Source organism: Pseudophryne corroboree, chromosome 5 (genome assembly GCF_028390025.1).
Source record: "Pseudophryne corroboree isolate aPseCor3 chromosome 5, aPseCor3.hap2, whole genome shotgun sequence".
NCBI lineage: Eukaryota > Metazoa > Chordata > Amphibia > Anura > Myobatrachidae > Pseudophryne > Pseudophryne corroboree.
In genome coordinates, this window is record NC_086448.1 from 465,077,888 (window position 1) to 465,094,157 (window position 16,270).

At 44.9% G+C, this 16,270-nt stretch overlaps 1 long non-coding RNA gene across 1 annotated transcript in view; it reads right to left on the reverse strand.

Moving 5' to 3' along the window:
* The window catches only part of LOC134929129 (uncharacterized), a 235,581-nt gene extending 219,620 nt beyond the window's left edge, over positions 1-15,961 (reverse strand). Inside the window, exon 1 of the long non-coding RNA XR_010178307.1 lies at positions 15,895-15,961. This is a non-coding gene — a long non-coding RNA (uncharacterized LOC134929129). The remainder of the gene's footprint in view (positions 1-15,894) is intronic.
* Between the last annotated feature and the right edge of the window lie 309 nt (positions 15,962-16,270).

A 16,270-nucleotide genomic window follows, 5' to 3' on the forward strand; every position in this document is an offset into this window, starting at 1 on the left:
TGGATGCATGTAGGTAGGTGTTGCGATCGGTGGGTTTTTGGTATAAGTTGGTTCGGAGAACTCCATCTTGGAGGGTGATCTGAACATCTAAATAATTCACGCTTTCAGTGCTGATGTTGAAGGTAAATTTGATGTTGCCATCCATAGAGTTGATCTGCTGAATTGCGGATGCTAGCGTCTCCTCAGATCCATGCCAAAGAAGAAACAGATCGTCTATGTACCTCGTGATCCAAATGATTCCTTTAGAGAATGGGCCCTCTGAAAGTAATAGTTCTTGTTCTTTCATGAACATGAAGGTGTTAGCGAAGGTGGGGGCCACACAGGACCCCATCGCACACCCCCGTAGCTGCAGGAACCATTTTCCATCAAAGAGGAAATAGTTCCGTTTCAGTGTGAGTTCCAGGAGAGAAATAAAGAATGATATTTCAGGACCAACATATTCCGGATCACTCAGCAAAAGGTTCTTGGTGGCTAGAATTCCCTCGTCATGGGGGATGTTCGTATAGAGTGAGACTACATCTAAAGTGCATAAGATGCAGTCTGTGGGTAAGGATGTGATTTGTTTGAGTTTCTGTAGAAAAGTGGTTGTATCTTTAAGAACATATTTTGTTTTTGTACAATGGGTTGAGGACATTTTGTTTCTGTGCATGGTAAATACTGGCTGCTTTATTTTTACACTGCAATTTAGATTTCGGATTGAACACCCTGCACAGAAACAAAATAACCCACCCAAATCTAACTCTCTCTGCACATGTTATATCTGCCCCCCCGTGCAGTGCACATGGTTTTGCCCAACTGCTAACAAATTTGCTGCTACAATCAACTCTGAATTAGGTCCTTAGTTTAGGTCAACAGTGATGGAAAGCAGTGATGCATTTCAGGGCGTGTGGCCTAATCATGGGAGGTGTGGCCCTGCACCCTTGGAAAAAATTCAGAAAAAAAAGAGTACTTTAACCGCCTAACTGGCACACTGCAGCCCAAAGCACAGCAATATGTGTTGGGCTGAGGAGAAGAGCTGCAGCTACTGATATATATTTTGATACCTTCTACGAACACCTGTTTAAGGGGTGTATGTACTAAGCCTTGGATGGAGATAAAGTCGCTGGAGATAAAGTACCAGCCAATCGGCTCCTAACTGTCATTTTTCAAACACAGCCTGTGGCATAGCAGTTAGGAGCTGATTGGCTGGTACTTTAACTCTAGTGACTTTATCTCCATCCAAGGCTTAGTAAATAGACCCCTAAGTATCTTGCCCCTTTAGCTTAAAGGTGAGACACCATCTGGGTCTAATTCTCTAAAATTGAGGTACATGGCTATAAAACTTGTAAGCATGTCAGACAGGCCAGTCCTCTGAGGAAGTGTAATATGAAATGCATAGGGGCGTAGCCTATCTAACGTAATTGTTTTAAGAAATTGATTTGCACTATGGGAGTCCTCTTTTTCTTATACCATTTACATGTTTGATCTCCATGAGTCAGGAGAGGTGTAGCAATTCACAGAGGAGGAATCTAGTGCTACTGTTTGGCTTTCTGTTTCAAACTGCCTAAAGACTAAGGAATGCCCCTCATGAGCAGTGGCGTCACAAGGGGGGTGCGGCCCACACCCAAGTGTCACCCGCCGAGGGGTGGCACCAAAATGGCGTCTCCTGCTCAGTGACAGGAGCCAGGTGCTGCACTGTAACAATACGTGCAGCACCTGGCTCCTGTCACTGTGTAGGAGCCAGTGCTGCATAGCTGGTTCCTCGCGCTCGGATGACGCTGCAGCTGTCGACACAGCGTCCAATCAGTGGACGCCGTGTTCAGCCTGTGTGCGAGAGACCTGCCGCTGCGTGAGAGACCGGCAGTGCCGCACACACTCACATGCAGACTGGGCCCAGAGCACTGTGTCTCGTCTTACACAGGTGAGAGACACACAGTGATAGAAGCTCCAAGCTACAGGTTGAGGAGGGGTAGATGGGGGAGGGATGGAGTGGGCATGTATGGGGCATAGAGGTACTGCCTGGGGGTCAGCCAGCATCTCCTTAATCCCGTGGAGTACCGAAAACGGCAGGGACGTGCGGTTTGCTAAATAGCTCAGGAAGCACTGACTAGCACTAGAGCCAGATTGACATGCATTATATGAGCCAAAACGAACATCTGGGCATTATACACAGGTACAGCAGTATAAACTCCTGGAAATTTGGTGAGTTTTGATCAGAGATGTGCGGAAAAGTTAGCCAGGTGAGGCACTGCCTCACCTGCCATAGACTTTTTACTCCAGAGTTTTGGCTATAAAAATTATTAGAATAATGCAAAGAAGATATTTCAAACATATTTTTTGTATTTTTCATATACTTTATACAGTCAAAACTCTGGCACAAACGTTAGTATGACACCCCACCTTACGTCACTTGAAAACAGGGACTGTCCGCTAGGCCACACACCCTCATTCTAGGCCACGGCCACGTTTTGCGGCCTCCTGCACCGGGTGTCACCAGATGCAGTGACGCCCCTGATCATGACTCATATGCTGGACAAGATTGACATGAATTAGGCCCTGACATTGCACTAAGTACAGACAAATGCCATTACACATGATTGGGATAATATAAAAACACATGTCTCCCTTTATTACCAATTTCTACCTGCTGTCATTGCACATTTCTGTGAAAGTGTCTGTAAAGAACTTATTAATAAATAATATACATCAGTTATTCCAAAACGTTCTCACTTCATGGCATACTTACCGTCTTTTCATTTTTCCTCTCCAGGAGATGCCCGGAGAGTAAAAGCAGGTGGGTGGCTACGGAGGTGGGGTGGGGCTAATTGTGTCATTAGGCCCCACCCCCTGCACTGGAAACCTCTGCAATTGGACACTATTTACATAGGGGCAGTGCTAGTATGATACGATTGGCATAAGGGACCGTATATTACCTGTATTTAACCATGCATTCTGCCCACTCCACTAGGAAGAGATGGGGGGGGGGGGGGGGGGGGGTTGTGACTATACTGATAAGATGAATTGATGCAGAAGTTCCAGCTTGCATACAATTATATCAGTTGAATTTAAATGCAGCGCTATATGTGCCCTTTTTTATTTTTATTTTTATCTTTATTGATCTCACAATGTTGCAACGTGGACTGTTTAATGCATAAATACATTTATATATATCTCTTTATCATATTCAGCTCGTTAGCGCTAATTTCGTCCTTTTTTGTATTATTTCTGCGGGACTAACTATCCCTGTTTTATTATTAGCTGCTTTAAGCATAACAGCTCACCATCAGCGCCTGGCTAATTACTTGGTAATTACATTTCCTGTAGATAATTTTGCATGTATTGTAGCTCACAAATGCTGGACAGCTTATTTTACGCTGCAGGTAAATTTGAGTTTGGACATACGCTTCTCAAATCAAAATCTCTCTGCTCATTTTAAATCTGCCCCCCCTGCATTGCAGCATGGTGTTGTCAAGGTGCACAACTATGTCCTCTATTTTGTTTTACTCCCACCTCTGTAACAGGCCCACAGAGATTAACACAAAGGACATGACAGAAACAGACATACAGAATGGAAGCAGAAATGGGACTAACATGAGGTGAGTAATCGAGTAAGCGAAAGGCAATTTTCTACTTACATTGGAGACAGCCTTCTGCAAGTCAGGATGAATTTAGAATCCCAGCAGTCAGGATGCCGGCAGTCATGTGACCCATACCAGAATCCTGACACCACTCGGAATCCCAGCCCGGGAACACTGACATACTGAAGGTAAGTGTCGGGGTCACTGTTAGGGTGAAGGCTGGGGTGGGGGAGTGGAAGGTTAGTGTTAGGCACTATAGGTGGGGGTGTTAGCCACAGTCAACACCCTCTGAGTCTTAGCCCTAGCTGCCACCCTGGAGTCTTAGCCCAAGCCGCCACCCCAGGTGGGTTAAGGTAGGTGACAGGGGAGGGGTAAAATAATGACACTGTCCCTTATCAGCATTCTCAATGTTGGGATGCCAGTGTAGGTCATCTGAATGCCAAAAGCTGGCATCCCTTACTGAACCCTGCCAGGAATCTGTGGAAGAAGCAACACAGAGAAGGAGGAGTATGGTGGGAAGTGGAGTAGGGAGGTGCACAGTAATAAGCAATGCTGTCTGAACAAATGGCTGGCCTAAGGCTATATGGCCCGGCCTACCAACATGCTGGCCCAAAACATTTTCATTCTTCATGGACTGCCTATCACTAAAATTAGGTGCCCCATGTACCGTGGTACCCATGCGAGCTGGCTGCAGTGCACACCCTATAATTATTAATGGTCATTATAATATTATACACATTCAGTGTTAAATTTCCAAGTCAAAAACCATGATGTCCTCACCACTTTTCTTTAGACTTTTTAGGATGAATGAGGGAATATAAAAATATAAATGAAGTGACATGAGTCAGTGCCTATATAATTTTGAAACCATTTCTTAATAAGTATATAATTCTATTTCTATTCCTCATATGGCAATTCTTCAGACTACACATGTTTATATTTGGAATATGCATTAAGTCTATAGCTATTTTTATACAATCTTTCCTCCCACAGATTTAAGTTTAAAATTGCATCTGTTATGAGTTGTGTTTTTACTGGCACTGTTCTTATTTAAAATGAACAATGTTGTATCACAAAGGCTGACTTCAATTAAATTGTCTGGCAATAAATTGCTCATGTTATGGTATTAATGAAATGAGTATACTCTTTAGCCTTGGTGTTTACAGAATGTGGAAAGTGTTTACTGCCCTGTACTGGAAGAATAGTGTTACTTATCAAATGCAAAAAACTCTTACATTGAAAATGATCATATATGAAATATGAAGGTAAAATGCTCAGCAATAATTTTGTGTTTTGGCGTTGCAATGTTTGTGTATTTATTGAGTACGATGGATTCATTTTCCCCTATCACAAAAAGCAAAAGACACAGATTACAGTCAAATTTCTGCTGATATGGGACAAAATATCAAAGTACTGTACATCTACTTGCATACTTAGCACCATAGCAAAAGCAACTATTATGAGGGGCAGTGAGTGGATCAGATTGTACTAATCCATTTTTAGGTTTTTACTTTTTTGACAAAGAGGAGGAATTGTTACAAGTCAGTACGTTACCTAAGGGTCCCATGTTGTCTACACGGCCATCAGCACCAGTTATGACAGTGGGGCAGATGTATTAACCTGAAGAAGGCATAAGGAAGTGATAAAACAGTGATATGTGCAAGGTGATAAACGCACCAGCCAATCAGATCCTAACTGTTAATTTACATATTAAAGCTGATTGGCTGGTGCCTTTATCACCTTGCACATATCACTGGTTTATCACTTCCTTATGCCTTCTCCAGGTTAATACATCTGCCCCAGTGTGTAGTAATACATGAGCTTATCAATAGCATTTCTTTAACTCAGACATACAGTAGGGAGAACCAATCTGCAGCATCTAAAATCCTACTTCTGAAGCGAAGAGGGATCTTTGATAGAGAACAGCCTGGGATCTGACAGCTCTTCTCCTTCATACATTTTTCCCACCCTTTTTATACAAAAGTATAATTCATTTTGGTGAATTACAGTAACAGATTTTCTGATACCTGTACTTACTAACCAAATGGAAAATCCATCAAATTTATTTACTGTAGGTTGAAAATCCTGCAACAAATACTGCTTCATCTCTATATAAGCATTTTAATTCGTATGAAATATTTTGCTAAGACTGTTAAAAAGTCTTGGTTGATGTAGATGTGTATGTACTACTGACTTTGGTCCTAATTCAGACCTGATCGCTGTTGTGCAAAATCGCACAACATCTGATTATCGAATGACTGCACATGTGTATGGATCGTAATGCGCAGACGCGAGGCCAAACTGCGAATACATTCTGCTTCTTTTTTGATCGCTAGGCAAACGCAGGCTTATTGACAGGAAGCGGGAGTTTGTGGGTGGTAACTGGCCGTTTTCTGAGAGTGTCAGGAAAAACGCAGACGTTCCCAAGCGTTTTAAGGGCTGGTGTGTGACATCAGCTTCGGGCCCTGATCAGCCTGTTTCTTTCGCACTGTAGGAGTAGGTCCTGGGCTAAGCACAGACTGGAAAAATCATTAGATGGTGAGTTAGTTGGGAACGGATTTGCAACTGACCGGCATCTGAAAAGCTTTTTGCACGGCGTACGCAGACTTGCACAGGGTGGATTTTCACTCTGGCTGGGTGGCGACTATCCGATCGCAATCCTTTGCAAATTCACAGAGGTGCGATCAGATCTGAATTAGGCCCTTTGTATTAGCTCTGCTGCCTTTCCTACTGTCCACTTGTCTCTTTATTTGCTTTTTTTCTATATTATGAAATTAAATAAACACCATAAAAGTAAAATATCATTATTTTAGTTATAAAAGTCATTTTGCTCTGTTTATATTAATGATACCCATAATTATAAAGTACAGTAAGCTAAAAATTTGTTGAAATATAATTTTGCACACTAATTACTATATTACTTATCATTTTAGTGTACTTTTGCATAAATTGACTGTTTTACTGTTGCTAGCTATTATTATAGCCATTTATAAATTTTTGAGGCTTTTTCTGTCACTGACGTGGTTTTTAAAGTTTTTCCCATCTGTTTTAATTGAAAACTCATTGTAATAATGATGACTTTTGTTATTCTCACTGTAAAATTCTAGTTTAAAATATTTTTTTCAATACTCATAAATATAAACATTAATAATTAACAGTTTCTGTGCTTTCCTGAGCTGTAAAATTGCTATTGCACTGTAAGCTCACTGTCATGCAAATAGTTCATAAACAAAGAGTTTGCAGTATTAAAATGTTACCTCAAAGTACAAACTATTAGCATTTTAGGGCCACTCTCTTTTTTATTTGAATCTTCCACTTTTTCTCTTGAAAAACTTCCCAGTACATTATAAAAACATTGGTTCTTTATTACATGTTGCACTTTGGATGTTTGACGCTGTTTATTACATATTGGACCTACACAGGGCCGGTTCTAGACCTTGTGGTGCACAGGGCGAAAGTCTCCTATGGCGCTCCCTACCTCCCGACAAAATAGAGTTATGCGCGCCAAAGGCGGGCGCCCAAAAATAAGGGCGTAGGCACAGTCACCCCCCTGTTCTTGGGCCCCCCAGTAGCTGTGCCCCCCTGTAGCTGTGCCCCCAGTAGATTTGCCTCTTGTAGCTGTGCCCGCTGTAGCAGTGCCCTCTAGCTGTGCCCCCAGTAGATTTGCCCCATTAGCTGTGCCCCCAGTCGTTGTGCCCCTGTAGCTGTACCCCCAATAGTTGTGCCCCCAGTAGTTGTGCCCCCTGTAGCTGTGCCCAAGTAGCACCGCTTACAAACACAAACAATAAAAAAACAACAACACAATACTTACCAGCCCCGCTCCTGCTTCCGGACCGCTGCTGCGCTGCCCTCCTTCTCCGGCCGCCGGCTCCTCTTTATGGGAGAGACGTCATGACGTCTCTCCCATAGCAGCGCCGCACTGACACTAGAGGTCAATATGACCTCCAGTGTCTGTCAGTGGAGCCGGCTGCAGCGGGCGCCCACACAGCCCACGGCACCCACTGCAGCCGGGGAGAGGGGAGCGGGGATCAGTAGCGGCTCTTGCCACAGCGGCGGCGGCGCCCCGGGCAAAAAGCCTGCTTGCCCATGGCAAGAACCACTATTGGACCTACATATGCACATCTCATCTAAGCTCAAATGGAAGATGTATAATGTAGAATACCGCATTATAAGTATGAGGCCAAGCACTGGTGTTTCAATAATGAGTGTGGTGCACATGGGCCCCTGGGTCCAGGGGGGGCCACACTGCTCACCCTACACATAATTATAGTAACCTCTTTGAAGTCCAATTTCCCAGTAATTTGTGCATGCGCAGTAGAGAAGTCACCAGGAATGTTTCGCTGACACCATGTTCCCAGAGACATGTGCATGTGCAGTACACTATGACACAAAGCCAGAGTCTACTGCACTGCCTGAGAGGAGGGCAGTACACGGAACCTGCACATGGACCTTTTCCTCTCTTAACCCACCTCTGAGGCCAATAAACAAACTCATGAGCCTCTGACGTAACTGAACAATCAGGGAATTTTCTGGTGTGTATATAATCTTTAACGATCCTTATTCCTAATGATGTTAAAGCTGCACTCACTTTTAAGCACAGGGAAAGGCCTGTTAACTACAAGTTTCAGCATGATAACACCTCAAGTTATTAAAGACTGCCTGTCCCTGTGACTTTATAGCAACTTGTGCCATGCTAACACTGAAAGTCACACACAGTAATTGACGCTAGAAATTATATATAGTTACAGTACAGTATATGCAGTGGCGGATCTTGCCACGGGCAAGCAGGACTTTTGCCCGGGGCGCCGCCTTCCGGAGGGCGCCGGCGCCATCCGGAGGGCGCCGCACCATGGCAAGATCCTCCACTGTCAGTGTGCGCCCCCGCTGTGCCCCCCCTCCCGCTGTGAGAAGGGAACCAGACGCTATGCGTCTGGTTTCCCTTCGTGGCGCTGGTCCTCCCCCGCTCTGAAGGGAATCAGACGCTAAGCGTCTAGTTTCCCTTCATGGAGAGGACCTTTGGTGTGCGGTGCGCGATGACGTAATCGCGCACCGCACAGCATTGTGGCATAGACGCTAGGGGTCATAATTGACCTCTAGCGCTTATGCTGTGCTATGGGAGAGACGTCATGACTGACGTCTCTCCCATAGATCTGAGGAGAAGAGCGGCGCCGGTCTGCAGGGTCTGGAAACAGGAGCGGGGTACAGTAAGTATACTTTTTTTTTTTTTTCCCAGCGGCGCTACAAATGGGGGGCGTGACTGACCACGCCCCCATGTTAAGCCACGCCCCTAAATTTTGCCCGGGCCGCCGAAAGAGCAAGAACCGGCCCTGAGTATATGCAGGGTTGGGAAACAAACCAAAAATAAAAAAAATCACTACAATCAGTGACATCACTTCTTGTAACTGCAGGTATGCAGAACCTGTCTAGGTGGCTATCTGGGTAGAATGTTATGGTCATTGCTTAACATAGCCTTTAACTGGGGTTCGATGTCCATTAATGACAGTTTTGAAAAACAACTTATTTTATTTTGTTATCAATACTATATTATGATTTATGGTTTTTTACATCTGCAAGTGAATCAATGGATCGAGATGATCTTTAACCACTTAACTGACCAATTATTTTATTTTCTGAAAAAACGCTCAGAAATTGGCATTTTTTTTTAAATGAGTGATTTAGGGGTAGAACATGTATTTAAACTTATCCAAGATGATTTTAGTTGAAAAATTTGTTATTTTTTTGGGATATTTGTTAAAAAAAAAATTTCCTCCCCAAAAATCGGAACATTGGAACATCAAAAACATTGCGACCATCGCAACTGTAATTTAAACAGCCGGGACAGTCATCAGGTACATGAAGGGGGGGGGGGCTTGGGGAGGTTCAGTTCCACTTCCCCAGCGGCTGCTATTGTCTGTCATGCCGACCAGCAGCATGGTAAACACCAGGGAAGAGTGCAGGGAGGCAGAGGGACCTTCCAGTCCCTCTGAGAGTGGCAGTAGAGGGAAGTTTTACTTCCCTGAAGCCGCACATGCTGTTTAACTGACTGGTCGCATCCTGTGCGACCAGTTCAGATAAAGCACTCGCTGGTATGGTCGCATCTGATGTGACCATGCCAGGCAAGTGGTTAAGGAACTAGTGACAACTTCGGCAGTGATGTGTGGCACTCACAGTGGTGACATGCCTTACAAATTAACGTTTGAAATCACAACTCAACTACAAGTCTCAGCACAGAAAAATCTCTGTTTGAATTAAACACTGACTTCTGTAGCAAAAAGTAGCAATATCTTTGTTTATCCGCAAAAACTGAAAGTTGTACACACACAGTAATGGACGCTGAAATGTACGTAAAGTAAATGCAGGGTTAGGAAACAAACCCCCCAAAAACTCTAAACAAACTTTTAAGGAATTTCAGCTCTGTGTGAGCGCCAGTGCCAGATTAAGGTCCACATGGGCCTGGAGCTGAAATTTACAAAGGGCCTAATTGTGCGCCGCCACATGGGGTGTGGCTAGTGGTGTGGGGGGCATGATCAGTGGTGTGGGGGTGTGGCCTTCCTTCAGTCACCTTAATTGCCATATCAACAGTGTAATGTGAAAGTTAACAAACAAAAGGAAACCCCCTGTAAATAGCAGTGCTGCTTATACACATAATGATGCCCACGGTAGGAATGCCCCTTATACACATAATAATTCCCCGTGGCAGCAGTGCCTCTTATACACATAATAAATGTCCACGGTAGCAGTGCCACTCACATACATATTAACGTCCACAGTATCAATGCCGCTTATACCCATAATGCCCACAAGGTATCAATGCCGCTTATACACATAATAAATGCCCACGGTAGCAGTGCCGCTTATTCCATATACAACTGACGGAAACGCAGTTCCGCCCTGTTCCAACCCACTTTAACCCCTAACAAAAAAAGGTATCAGGAATACCTAGGGAGCGCAATAACAAATTTATTAAAAATGAATATTACATACACATTATGCACACTTAATAACAATATATCATTAAAAATATATTAAATGAACAATTGAACAAGACTCCTTTTATCTTCAAATCATTAAGGTTACCCAATAAGGGTTTATGGACAGAAATCCTTAATCAAGGGTATCCAATCCTAAAAATGTGCCACATAGGGGTATATTTACTAAGGTCCCGATTTTGACCGAGATGCCGTTTTTTCTTCAAAGTGTCATCTCGGTAATTTACTAAGCAAAAATCACGGCAGTGATGAGTGCATTCGTAATATTTTGGAAGTCCTAGGAAAAAATCACGAATCAATACACCATCGGTCAAATACGCCTGCAATTTGGTAGAAATCGGTCATTTACTAAAAAGTGCAAAACACAAACACTGCCGACAATAGCCAAACACTGCCGTGCTAAAATACAAATCGTAAAAAAGTGCTAAAAAAAAACAGACCTGCTTTTTTATCCCGTGTTTGTATAGGCATGCACGGATCCATGAGATCCGTGCATGTTTTTCAGTGGGAAGGGGTGGGAAATGTTATAATTTTTAAAAAAAAAAATGCGTGGGGTCCCCCCTCCTAAACCAAACCAGCCTCGGGCTCTTTGAGCCGGCCCTGGTTGCAAAAATATGGGGAAAAAATTGACAGGGGTTCCCCCATATTTAAGCAACCAGCACCGGGCTCTGCGCCTGGTTCCAAAAATACGGGGGACAAAAAGCGTAGGGGTCCCCCGTATTTTTGAAACCAGCACCGGGCTCCACTAGCTGGACAGATAATGCCACAGCCGGGGGTCACTTTTATACAGTGCCTTGCGGCCGTGGCATCAAATATCCAACTAGTCACCCCTGGCCGGGGTACCCTGGGGGAGTGGGGACCCCTTCAATCAAGGGGTCCCCCCCCAGCCACCCAAGGGCCAGGGGTGAAGCCCGAGGCTGTCCCCCCCATCCAATGGGCTGCGGATGGGAGGCTGATAGCCTTTGTTGAAAGTTATGAATATTGTTTTTAGTAGCAGTACTACAAGTCCCAGCAAGCCTCCCCCGCAAGCTGGTACTTGGAGAACCACAAGTACCAGCATGCGGCGGAAAACCGGGCCCGCTGGTACCTGTAGTACTACTACTAAAAAAATACCCCAATAAAGACATTACACACACACCTTGAAAGTATAACTTTAATGCATACATACACACCACCATATACACATACTTACCTTATGTTCACACGAGGGTCGGTCCTCTTCTCCAGTAGAATCCATGGTGTACCTGTTGAAAAAATCCTACTCGCCAAATCCAGTGTAGAGGGCTCCTCGGATAATCCATTTGTAATCCACGTACTTGTAAAAATAAAAAAACGGGACACCCGACCACGAACTGAAAGGGGCCCCATGTTTTCACATGGGACCCCTTTCCCCGAATGCCAGAAACCCCCTCTGACTGATGTCTAAGTGGGTTTCTTCAGCCAATCAGGGAGTGCCAATGGTGGGAACTTTGTAGTCAGCGGTTGACCGAAAGTGACCTCACCGCTGACCACAAAGTTCCCACCATTGGTTAAAATGGAGCGCATAGGCGCTACATTGTAACACTGCCGTGTGCCGCCTGTCAGACAGTACAGGAGCACACAGCCGATCAGGAGGGTGCCACAACGTGGCGTTCCCTGATTGGCTGAAGAAACCCACTTAGACATCAGTCAGAGGGGGTTTCTGGCATTCGGGGAAAGGGGTCCCATGTGAAAACATGGGGCCCCTTTCAGTTTGTGGTCGGGTGTCCCGTTTTTTTATTTTTACAAGTACGTGGATTACAAATGGATTATCCGAGGAGCCCTCTACACTGGATTTGGTGAGTAGGATTTTTTCAACAGGTACACCATGGATTCTACTGGAGAAGAGGACCGACCCTCGTGTGAACATAAGGTAAGTATGTGTATATGGTGGTGTGTATGTATGCATTAAAGTTATACTTTCAAGGTGTGTGTGTAATGTCTTTATTGGGGTATTTTTTTAGTAGTAGTACTACAGGTACCAGCGGGCCCGGTTTTCCGCCGCATGCTGGTACTTGTGGTTCTCCAAGTACCAGCTTGCGGGGGAGGCTTGCTGGGACTTGTAGTACTGCTACTAAAAACAATATTCATAACTTTCAACAAAGGCTATCAGCCTCCCATCCGCAGCCCATTGGATGGGGGGGACAGCCTCGGGCTTCACCCCTGGCCCTTGGGTGGCTGGGGGGGGACCCCTTGATTGAAGGGGTCCCCACTCCCCCAGGGTACCCCGGCCAGGGGTGACTAGTTGGATATTTGATGCCACGGCCGCAAGGCACTGTATAAAAGTGACCCCCGGCTGTGGCATTATCTGTCCAGCTAGTGGAGCCCGGTGCTGGTTTCAAAAATACGGGGGACCCCTACGCTTTTTGTCCCCCGTATTTTTGGAACCAGGACCAGGCGCAGAGCCCGGTGCTGGTTGCTTAAATATGGGGGAACCCCTGTCAATTTTTTTCCCATATTTTTGCAACCAGGACCAGCTCAAAGAGCCCGAGGCTGGTTTGGCTTAGGAGGGGGGACCCCACGCAATTTTTTTTTTTAAGTTTAAACATTTTTTTTTTTTTTTTTACAAGGTGCACAATGAAGCCCTGCACGGATCTCTCAGATCCGGCCGAGATTCATTGTATTAAAGTCGGCAGTGTTTTACAAGTCACTCACGTAAAACACTGCCTAAAAAAACGAATGACATCGACATCGGAAAACCCGAAAATGCAGAATACGGCAGCTTAGTAAATTAGTCGTAATCAATTCAAAAAGTTGCATATTTACACTTTCGATGTCATTCGTGATTGAACTTTGACCTCAAACGGGAAAATACGATTCTTAGTAAATTTACCCCATAGTTTTAGTTTCAATAGTTGTATTCCATTAAAGATAGTTGTGCTTATTTATTCCAGCATTGTCAGTCTCTGGAGGGAGGGCGACTGACTGTACGGTTCAAAAAGAGCGCGGCGCTATGCGCCACCTCATAGATGTTAAAGTTATCCCCACAGCATCGTGGGTAAAGTACTTTGGTAGCATTGTGAGGGTGTGCAGCTGCTCGCCTTCTCCATTCCCAATGTTGGTTAATAGCATCTTGGATATACAGTAACTTTGTACAGTAACTACAATCATCAAAGGTGGAGCATAGCGCTGGGATGTTTACATACAGAGCCCCGGCGACCTCCTTTTGTCACATAAAAGTTATTCCGTTACATCATTGCTGTGGGAATGAGTTTAACATCTAGGAGGTGAAGCATAGCGCCGTGCTCTTTTTTGGGTAAATGTATGATCTGGCAATATGGGGGAGAAGCGTTATCAGCGCTCATGATGTGCGCTATACCACTACTCCCCCATGTATGATGGCTGCCGTGCGGCTATCTAAAAGATAGCAGGCAGATATGCGCGGGCAATGTATGAACGGTCAGCATCGCTGACCATTCCGACACCTGCAGCTGTCGATTTGGACAGCTGCAGGTGGCGATGCCCATACACTACAGCAGGGACAGAGCTGTCTCTGCCTGTGGCGAGTGCCGGCTCCGGACTGCGCTGCGGTTCTCACCTGAGTAGCGAGTTCCTGCGCATGCGCAGAGGAGCCGGCCGGGTAAGAGACACAGCTGTGTGCTCAGGGGAACATCACCGGAGGGGGGAGCGCTTCGGCAGACAAGATGTTAATACATCTTGTTGATGTCCCTTCCTGCTTCGCCTCGGCAATGAGGCGACACAGGAAGTGTTATAGCGGCATGATGTGTGCGGCTATAATACATTTACCTATTTGAACCGTACAGTCAGACGCTGCCAACCCCCCCCCCCCACCACCACCACCCTTTTTTAGGATTGGATACCATCGATTAAGGATTTCTGTCCGTAAACTCTTATTGGGTAACCTTAATGATTAGAAATAAGTAGTAGAAGTCTAGTTCATTTAATATATTTTTAATGACATGCAGTATTGTTATTATGTATGCATAATGTGTATGTACAGTAATATTCATTTTTAATAAATATGTTATGGCACGCCCTAGGTATTCCTATTGCCTTTTTTGTTGTTACTTATCCCTGGCATCACAGTACTGCAGCATTACATGAGAATTCTACATACAATAATATAGCGATTGCTCAAACAGTTTTGGTGCCTTGATAAGTGCCAGGTATTAATTTGTTGTTTCAGTTTCACTTTTATCCCTGCCTACCACCACATACACACACACACACACACACACACACACACACACACACACACACAGTACACACAACAAACACGCACCACCACATATACACACACACACACAGTACACACACATACACTACACCTAGTACACACACGCACCACCATATATATACACACACATATATACACACACAGTACACACTACCACATATATACACGCACAGTACACACACACACACACACACCACTGCCAAATATACACACAAACACTACACACACCACCGCTACATATACATTCGCATACAGTACACACACACCCACAACCATATATACACAAACACACACAGTACACACTACACACACACCACCACATATAGACAAAGTACACACACACACCCACACCACTGCATACACACACTCACATTACACACACATACAGTACATACACAGTACACACACCTACAGTACACACTACACACACCACAACATATACACACACAGTACACACACCACCACATATGCACACTACACACACATAAAGCACCCACCCACAACCATATATACACATACACACACATACACCACCACATATAGACACAGTACACACACCACGACATATACAAATGCACAGTACACACACCACCAGATATGCACATGCAGCGCACACTACACACACATAAAGCACACACCCACCCACAACCATATATGCGCACACACAGACACACACACACACACACACACACATATACCACCACATATAGACACAGTACACACACATACAGTACACACACCACCACTGCATATACATACACACAGTATACACTACATACATACACATACAGTACACAAAAACATCACTACACACAGTACACACACCACCATATATATATACACACACCACTGCATTTACACATGCACAGTACACACTACATAAACATACAGTACACGCACACACACCACCACATATACACACAGACAGTACACACACATCACCACATAGTGCACACTACACACATACACTACACACAGTACACACTACACAGACATACAGTACACACAAACACACATACAGTACACACCATCACATGTACATACATACACTGCACTACATGCACACAAACACTACACACACAGTACACAAAGCAATCGATGCTACTTATCCAGAAGCCATTGTACAACTTACAATTATCAGGCTTCATGCAGCAGCAGCAGCTCCTCGGCTCGTGTAGTCTGAGGGGGCGGAGCTTGCGAGTGACAGGATCAGTCAGGACCCCGGAGAAGAAGAGACTGGGGGAGAGATGCGGCTACCACACTGCCTGCACCGTTCTGTGACTCTTGGTGAGAGTGCTGGCATCGGGGCATGGGAGAGAGGACAGTCGCTGACAGTCAGTGACAGGAATAAGTTATTTTCCTGCCATGGCTGTCAGTCTCCTGTGGGCCTGTTTGCAATGGGGGGCCTGGAGCTGCAGCTCCATCCGCCCCATTGTTAATCCGGCCCTGGTGAGCGCTGCACATCAATGCCGAAATTGCCTTTAGCCGCTTACAGGACAATGTGCACG